The following is an 8635-nucleotide window of genomic DNA, read 5'->3' as shown; positions in this document are numbered from 1 at the left end:
AGAGAGCTCTCCCAGAAGCTGCCCTTTCAGGGACAGAGGCTCAGAGCGGCCTACAATCTCCTTTCCCTCCCTCCCCCACAACAGACACCCTGTGAGATGGGTGGGGCTGAGAGAGCTCTCCCAGAAGCTGCCCTTTCAGGGACAGAGGCTCAGAGCGGCCTACAATCTCCTTTCCCTCCCTCCCCCACAACAGACACCCTGTGAGATGGGTGGGGCTGAGAGAGCTCTCCCAGAAGCCGCCCTTTCAGGGACAGAGTCTCAGAGCAGCCTACAATCTCCTTTCCCTTCCTCCCCCACAACAGACACCCTGTGAGATGGGTGGGGCTGAGAGGGCTCTCACAGCAGCTGCCCTTTCAAGGACAGAGTCTCAGAGCGGCCTACAATCTCCTTTCCCTTCCTCCCCCACAACAGACACCCTGTGAGATGGGTGGGGCTGAGAGGGCTCTCACAGCAGCTGCCCTTTCAAGGACAGAGTCTCAGAGCGGCCTACAATCTCCTTTCCCTCCCTCCCCCACAACAGACACCCTGTGAGGCAGGTGGGGCTGAGAGAGCTCTCCCAGAAGCTGCCCTTTCAAGGACAGAGTCTCAGAGCGGCCTACAATCTCCTTTCCCTCCCTCCCCCACAACAGACACCCTGTGAGGCAGGTGGGGCTGAGAGAGCTCTCCCAGAAACTGCCCTTTCAAGGACAACCTCTGCCAGAGCTATGGCTGACCCAAGGCCATTCCAGCAGGTGCAAGTGAAGGAGTGGGGAATCAAACCCAGTTCTCCCAGATTAAGAGTCCACACATTTCACCGCCACACCAAAATAAAGTGCACACTTGTATCATCTCAAAACCATTGCCTTCCACAAAACCGGTCCCTGGAGCCAAAAAGGTTGGGGACCACTGTTTTGAAGAATTAAGAGCTGCCCTGAGACCTCAAGTAACCCTCCTTAAGGGTGCATCTGTTGACTTTGCCTGCATGCTTGTCGCCCCCCCCTCCCAGTTGTGCTTATTCATGTGTGCATGGGTTTCTCCCCCCCCCCCCCTTACATCTTAGCCTATCAAAAAGGGAGAGCCTGCCAGCCCACTGCAGCAAAAGATCCTTTATGGGCGACCACAGCGTCTAGTCTGCTAACGCTGTGCTGTATTCAGCCTCCACTTCTTGGCTCACAGTCTATTTGGCAGCAAGGGGGGGGGGAAGGGTCCGTTGTGGTTTCAGAGCTCAGCTTGTTTGACGTCAGCAGAATGTTTCCTAGTTTCGCTGCTTGCTGTGCTGCATGCTCTCTCCCCCACCCCTTTGCTGGCAGCAAGGTGGGAATTGCCTTTATTAGATTCCATGTAAGGGGGGGCCAGCTCTGAATTGCTTGGCTCCGGTCCTGGTTGGGACTGCTGGGGGGGGAGGGGGGAGAATTCAAACTCATGGGCACTTAGAGGCCTCCCCTGCTTGCTGATTGTGTGTGTCAGTGTATGGGAGGAAGGTACCGCTTTCTGCCTGAAAGTAATTGGGGCAGCTGAAGCAGTGTGCTAATATTATGAGGTGGGTAATCAGTTTAATTCCTTATGTTTGTGATATAAGAGAAGCTGAATTGTTGGCCTCATTTTTTAAAAGTAGCACCTGGGGTAATTTACGGTCCAAGTGAGATAGAATCATAGAATTGGAAGGGACCTCCAGGGTCATCTAGTCCAGCCTCCTGCACAATGCAGGAAATTCATAAATACCGCCCTCCTAAATCAGAGGATCTTCATTCCTGTCAGATGGTCATCTAGCCTCTGTTTCAAAACCTCCAAGGGAGAAGAGCCTACCACCTCCTGGGGAAGCCTCTTCCGCTGAGGAACTGCTGTAACTGTCAGGAAGTTCTTCCTAATGTTGAGCTGGAAACTTTTTATTTAATTTCAGCCAATTGGTTCTGGTCCTATTTGGGCCAATGGGCCAATATTTCTGGCCTTTCTTGAAGGGGGCTTTTGCACCCTTCCCCAACCTTGGGACACGTCTGCCCTTGAGTGGAAGAGCTGAATGGCATACTTTGAACCTGCAACGCATCTATTTTGCCCACGAGTTCCAATAAGGGCTGGGGAGCGGAGCAAAATCAAGTTTCTAGTCAGAAGTCACTGTGGTGTAGCGGTTAAGAGCGTTGGACTAGGAGCTGAGAGACCCCGTCTCAAATCCCCACTTGTGCCGTGGAAACTTGCTGGGTGTCCTTGGGCCTACCTCAAAGCGTTGTTGTGTGGATAAAATGGAGGAGAGAGGAGGACTGTAAGCCGCTTTGGGTCTTCATTGGGGAGAAAGACGGGGTATAAATGACGTACAGAATTCCTGAGAGGCAGTTGCCCAGATTTTTTAATGGCAGTGTGTGCGGGGAGGTGTAGGATGTCATAGCCCCTCAAGTGTGAACCAGAATAAATGTATGCAAAATAGCAAGTGTGGCAGAATATGCAACATAAGAGACATTATAAAGGCTTGTTCAGTGTGTATAATTTGGGCTGCCTAGCCTCAGAATTTTAACCTCACTAATGGTTAAGCAGAGCAGTATTGCGTGCATCACTTTGGTCAGGATTTCAAACAAGAATTACTTCTCAACAACCAAGTACTTTTTTAGAATTGCATACAAGGATCTCTTTCATGTGGGTGTGGGGACTATTTGTGAATTTACTGCATTTTGCAGCAGCTTGGGCTAGATGACCCCTGGAGGATCCCTTCCAACTGTGTGATTCTATTTGTTCAGCCTTTTTGCATATGTAGAGGTTGGTAGGCTCAGAGCATCTGCATGTTGGAATCTACCTAGCTCAGCTGCTCTTTGATCCAGGCGCCGTGTTGCCGCCTGTTGTATTACTGCACCCAGGTTTGTGGTGTTGCAGAAACATTACTTAGCTCAAAGCTGGAGTCCCAAGCACCTTTAAGACCAATGAAGGAGCTGGGCATGTTTAGCCTGGAGAGGTGGCGGCTGAGAGGTGATCTGATCACCATCTTCAAGTTTGATTAATTGTTGGAAGCCGCCCTGAGCCATCCGTGGGAAGGGCGGGATATAAATCCCAAATAAATAAATAAATAAATAAATACTTGAAGCGCTGTCATATAGAGGATGGGGTGGAATTGTTTTCTGTGGCCCCAGAAGGTAGGACCGGAACCAGTGGGTTGAAATTCAATCAAAAGAGTTTCCGGCTTAACATTGGAAACAACTTCCTGACCGTTAGAGTGGTTCCTCAGTGGAACTTTGGGAGGTGGTGGGCTCTCCTTCCTTGGAGGTTTTTAAAGCAGAGGCTAGATGGCCATCTGACAGCGATGAAGATCCTGTGAATTTGGGGTAGGTATTTTGTGTGTTTCCCCGCATTGTGCAGGGGGTTGGACTAGATGACCCTGGAGGCCCCTTCCAACTCTAGGATTCTGTGACAGAAACTATTTTGATGGCAGGTTTGTACTTAAAGGGGACGGGAAAAGCCCAGTGTGTTATCTCACCCCGCAAAGTGGGACTACAGCAGACAGCTGGATTTGCATAATTGCTCTGCTGGCAAACCAAGACTTACACGTATGTCACGATGTTAGATGTCGAGAGAGCTCGGGAGGGTGACGCGAAAGGCTGTATTCCCCTCCACGGCTAATTAAGGCTATGGGAGGAGAGTGCAGTGGCGTGTTGCAGATGCAGCCTCCTACCGGCTTTTATTCGAAGCTGAGAACGGATGACTCTCCCTCCCGCCTTCTGGTTTCCTGAGGAGGAACGCGAAGGGCTTTTCTGATGAATCAGTAGCCAGTGGTTCCGCTCATCACGCCCGGGGATGGGGGAGCTGAATCGTGCCTGCCTGACTAATCCTCTCCCCTCCCCCAAGTGAGTCAGAAAAACATTTTCTGAAGTCGACCTTTGGTGTTTTATGACGGCTGTATCTGGAGCAAGAAGTGGTTTTGCATTTTACCGCTCAGCGTCCCTCGGTGCTTCTATTATTGCCACCCACCCGCAAAAATTGCAAGCTAACCACATAGCGTCTGTAGAGAACTTTTCTTTCAGTGACCTTAATCGCTTATTCTAAAAGTCTGCTTAAATAGCATTACATGCCAGGCTTATAATAAGGGCCTCTATTTCTCACCTTCTACCAAATCAGACCCTTGGTCCATCAGGGTCAGTATTGTCCACTCAGACAGGCAACTGCACCTTATCACCCCCCCCCCCCCGAACTTGGGTTGCCCTGAGACATTCAAGAATCCCAAGAGAAACATAGTTGTTGTGCTTTGTAGTCATGATTTTTAGACTGTGTTCTGTGAAATGTGTGGAGGGTTCTTTATCCAGAACAGTGCTGCTTAAGCTTTTTGGCATGGCATCCCCCAAGTTCAAATTTTCTTGGTATCGTGACGCACCCAAGGGCTTTTTGGCACCTTAGGGCAACCATGACCTTGGCGCCCATCTAGTCCAACATTCTGTTTTCGACAGTGGCCAGATAGATGTTTTGGAGAAACCAGCCAACATTGCACAAAGGGCAGGACTGCCCCCACTGTGAGTCCAAAGTGGCCGGCATTCCAAAGTACACATGGAGGCTACATTCCAGGTTTTGACTTCCTTCTCCATTACGCCCTCTAACCCCCCCCCCCCCCCCGAAAAAAATAAGAAATTTGCTTTTGTAACCAGCAGGATGTGTTTTACTTTGACTCTATGAAGAAAGGTTAATACGCTTGGTTGATTGAGGGGTGACATTAGCTCTATCTATTGTTGGGAGGCCAGTCCAGCTGCGCCCTGGAAGATCTGGGCCTGGCATTGCAAGCCGTAGTGAAATGGCTCAGGCAGAGTCGATTGAAATTGAACCCAGCGAAGACAGAGGTCCTGTGCCTGAGTAGGGAAATCCCCTTGGCGGCCTTTGGTGGGACGCTGTTAGCGCCAGCGTCGAGGTTCAAGAGCTTGGGGTGCTCCTGGAGCCTTTGCTGACAGTGGAGGCCCAGGTAGCAGCCACTGCCAAATCCGCATTCTGCCATCTTAGGCGGATAAGGCAGCTGGTTCCGTACCTGGAGCGCGGCGACTTGGCAACAGTGACCCATGCAACGGTCACCTCGAGAATAGACTGCTGTAACGCCCTCTACATGGGGCTGCCCTTGACTCAACTTCGGAGGCTGCAGCTGGTGCAAAACGTAGCAGCCAGGTTGTTGATGAAGCTACCTGTACGAGAGCACATTCAACCTGTGCTGAAAGTGTTACACTGGTTGCCTGTGGGGTTCCGGATTCGCTTCAAGGTGCTGGTTATAACCTTTAAAGCCCTACATGGCCTTCTAGTGTCCTGGCCCCACTGATGGACCTTCTGATGGTGCCTGGGTTTTTTGGCCACTGTGTGACACAGAGTGTGGGACTGGATGGGTCATTGTAGAAAAAGCCCAGTAGGGACTCATTTGCATATTAGGCCACACCCCGCTGATGTCACCATTGTTTCACACATGGCTTTTTGTAGAAAAAGTCCAGCAGGAACTTATGTAGAAAGTGTCCTTCCCAGTTAGAATATGTGTATGGCACCTTGAAAAACCAACACACGTCCTGCGGTGTGAACTTTCAGTAAGTTTTGTCAGGCTGGAGAGCCAGCTTGATGTAGCGGTTAAGTGTGCTGACTCTAATCTGGAGAACCAGGTTTGATTCCCCACTCCTCCTCCACATGCAGCTGCTGGGTGACCTCGGGCTAAGCCGCTGTTCTCTCAAGAGCAGTTCTTGGAGAGAGCTCTCGGCTCTGTCTGCCTCACAGGGTGTCTACTGCAGGGTGAGGAAGGGATTGTAAACCGCTCTGAGTGAAGGGTGGGGTATAAATCCAATCTCTTCCTCTTCACCACCACTGAATGGACAGCCAGATGAAAACAATTCCATGGGCACATGAAGCTGCTTTCTACCAAATCAGACCCTTGGTCCATCAGGGTCAGTATTGTCAGCTGCTTTCCAGGTTCTCAGGCAGAGTTTTTTCACATCCCCTCCTGCCTGGTCCTTGTAACTGGATATGCTGGGGATCGAACCTTGGACCTCCTGCAAGCAAAGTGAAGGCTCTTCCACTGAGCTGCATCCCCGCCCTTTGGGTTGGAGCTTCTGTCTTAAAGCACCTGCAGCTTTTGAGTTTGGGAGAATGGTGAGTGAGGGATGACATGGAAAGGGCCTATATTATAGACCAAACTGTGGCTCAGGACACCTATGAGGTGGGTGGGGCTGAGAGGGCTCTCCCAGTGGTGGCCAAACTGTGGCTCAGGAGCCACATGTGGCTCTTTCACACACATTGTGTGGCTCTCAAAGCCCCCATTGCCCCGGTGGCCAGCTTGAAGAAGGCATTTGTCTCTTTAAATCACTTCTCCAAGCCAAGCCAGCCAGCGACTCGGAGAATGAATTTAAAGTTGCTTTCTTTCCACCTCTCCCTCCCTCTGTTTGCTTTCTTTCCACTTTTCTTTCCTTCCTATCTATAAGCTCTCAAACATCTGATGTACATGTTTTGCAGCTCTCAAACACTGGATGTTTATTCTCTGTGGCTCTTACATTAAGCAACTTTGGCCACTCCTGGCCTGTAAAATTACGAAGCTCTTATATACAATGGACTGGTGATAACTTGCTGCCATGCAGTATGGTGAAAGCCGCTGGCTTAGGTGGATTGTAAAAGGGGGGTTGGGCAGATTTACGTTTGTTGTTCGCTGCTAGGCCAAACCAGAGGACCTCGGTCAGCTGCTGGGCATCAGTCTTGCCTGTGGGTTTCCTTGTGGCATCTGATGGGCAGGGCTTGGAAACGGGAATGATGGGCAGTTGGTCTGATCCAATATGGCAGCTCTTTCCTTCTTGGCTGGAGGACTCCTGCCCCTGAGCCATTGTGTGGTTTTTGGCAAGTCATTCTCTCACACAGCCTTATTGCACCATCCCCCCTTCTCTTCAGTTAAATTAGCACAAGAAGATGATGAGGATATTGGATTTATACCCTGCCCTTCACTCTGAATCTCAGAGCGGCTTACAATCTCCTTTCCCTTCCTCCTCCACAACAGAAGCTGCCTTTTCAAGGACAGAGTCTCAGAGCGGCCTACAATCTCCTTTCCCTTCCTTCTCCACAACAGACACCCTATGAGGTGGGTGGGGCTGAGAGCTCTCCCAGAAGCTGCCCTTTCAAGGACAGAGGCTCAGAGCGGCCTACAATCTCCTTTCCCTTCCTTCTCCACAACAGACACCCTGTGAGGTGGGTGGGGCTGAGAGCTCTCCCAGAAGCTGCCCTTTCAAGGACAGAGGCTTAGAGCGGCCTACAATCTCCTTTCCCTTCCTCCTCCACAACAGACACCCTGTGAGGTGGGTGGGGCTGAGAGCTCTCCCAGAAGCTGCCCTTTCAAGGACAGAGTCTCAGAGTGGCCTACAATCTCCTTTCCCTTTCTCCTCCACAACAGACACCCTGTGAGGCGGGTGGGGCTGAGAGGGCTCTCCCAGAAGCTGCCCTTTCAAGGACAGAGTCTCAGAGCGGCCTACAATCTCCTTTCCCTTCCTCCTCCACAACAGACACCCTGTGAGGCGAGTGGGGCTGAGAGAGCTCTCCCAGAAGCTGCCCTTTCAAGGACAACTCCTGCCAGAGCTATGGCTGACCCAAGGCCATTCCAGCAGCTGCAAGTGGAGGAGTGGGGGGATCAACCCCGGTTCTCGCAGATGAGAGTCCACATACTTAACCATTGCACCGAACTGGCTTGCTGATCAGTGACCCGTCTTGCTGGGTGTTTGTGAAGGTAAATGTAGAAACAGAGGTAAAGTACTTGGTTGTTAGAGCTGTGGAAGGCTGTGGTGCTCCTGGCCACCTTCAGATCAGGAACTGCCCCTAGCTCTATTGCAGGAGCAATTATATTACCCTCAGCATGCACGACTCAGTCGTCTTAGGCCTCCAGCACTTATAGGCCTCCAATACTAAATCAAGTACTAAATAAATGCTTGTGGGCTAGGACTTTTTAAAGAGTTTGAGGCTGTGTTTAGTAAAACAGAAATGGTGGCTGGCTCTGGAACCATGCATACCATTTTCCATGATGGATGAAGACTGGCTTTAATGCAGGAGAGCCCTCGATTTTTCCTCACCCCTCTCCTCTGTCTGTCTCTCCTTTTTGGTCAGCACTTGCCCATACACTTTTATCAGAACGGGCTGGGCAGTGCTTGCAGGGAGTGGTGCTTGCTCTCTTCTAGAAACTTACTGCATATGGTAACAGATGAATGCTGAGCCTCTGAATGCAGGAATAATCCATCGCTTTGTTTACGCCCTTTCTATAGTCTCTGCAAAAAACCCTAGTCAGCTGGCCTGCAGCGTTAAGATAGCATTATTGTCGTAGCTGATTGCAGAAGGCAGTTCTGCAAACAAAAATCCCCAACCAAAGCTGCTTTTCCCAGTGATTTGCGAAATGGGAATGTGGTGGTTGATCAGAGTACAGAGTCCCACTCAAAATATATTGCAGGGGACGTGCTTCACCTCTGGCGGTAATTCTTTGGGGCGGGTGAATTCCAGAGGGATTCTCTGTTTCAGTTGCAAGATGGGCTTAACAAAGAATCTTGTGGCACCTTTAGATACCGATGGATTTGTTGTAGCACCTCCCAGAGAGGTTCACTTCAGTGGACTGATTCAATCCTTAATACTGCTGAGTTGGAATTCATATTTGATAGTATCAAGGTTGGGTTCGTTGGCGATAAGGAGTGGCTGGCTCACTATA

The 8635-nt window shown here is 50.5% G+C and overlaps 1 protein-coding gene across 1 annotated transcript in view; it reads right to left on the bottom strand.

The window, feature by feature from the left end:
• Window positions 1-1324: 1324 nt before the first annotated feature.
• Window positions 1325-8635, bottom strand: part of PLEKHJ1 (pleckstrin homology domain containing J1) — a 114484-nt gene continuing 107173 nt past the window's right edge. The window contains exon 7 of the mRNA XM_060232837.1: window positions 1325-1334. The gene's annotated coding sequence lies outside the window, so the exon portion shown is untranslated. The remainder of the gene's footprint in view (window positions 1335-8635) is intronic.

This window comes from Heteronotia binoei, chromosome 2 (genome assembly GCF_032191835.1).
Source record: "Heteronotia binoei isolate CCM8104 ecotype False Entrance Well chromosome 2, APGP_CSIRO_Hbin_v1, whole genome shotgun sequence".
Classification (NCBI taxonomy): Eukaryota; Metazoa; Chordata; class Lepidosauria; order Squamata; family Gekkonidae; genus Heteronotia; species Heteronotia binoei.
The sequence above is the reverse complement of the archived record's forward strand: the minus strand, read 5'-3'. Positions and strand labels throughout refer to the sequence as shown.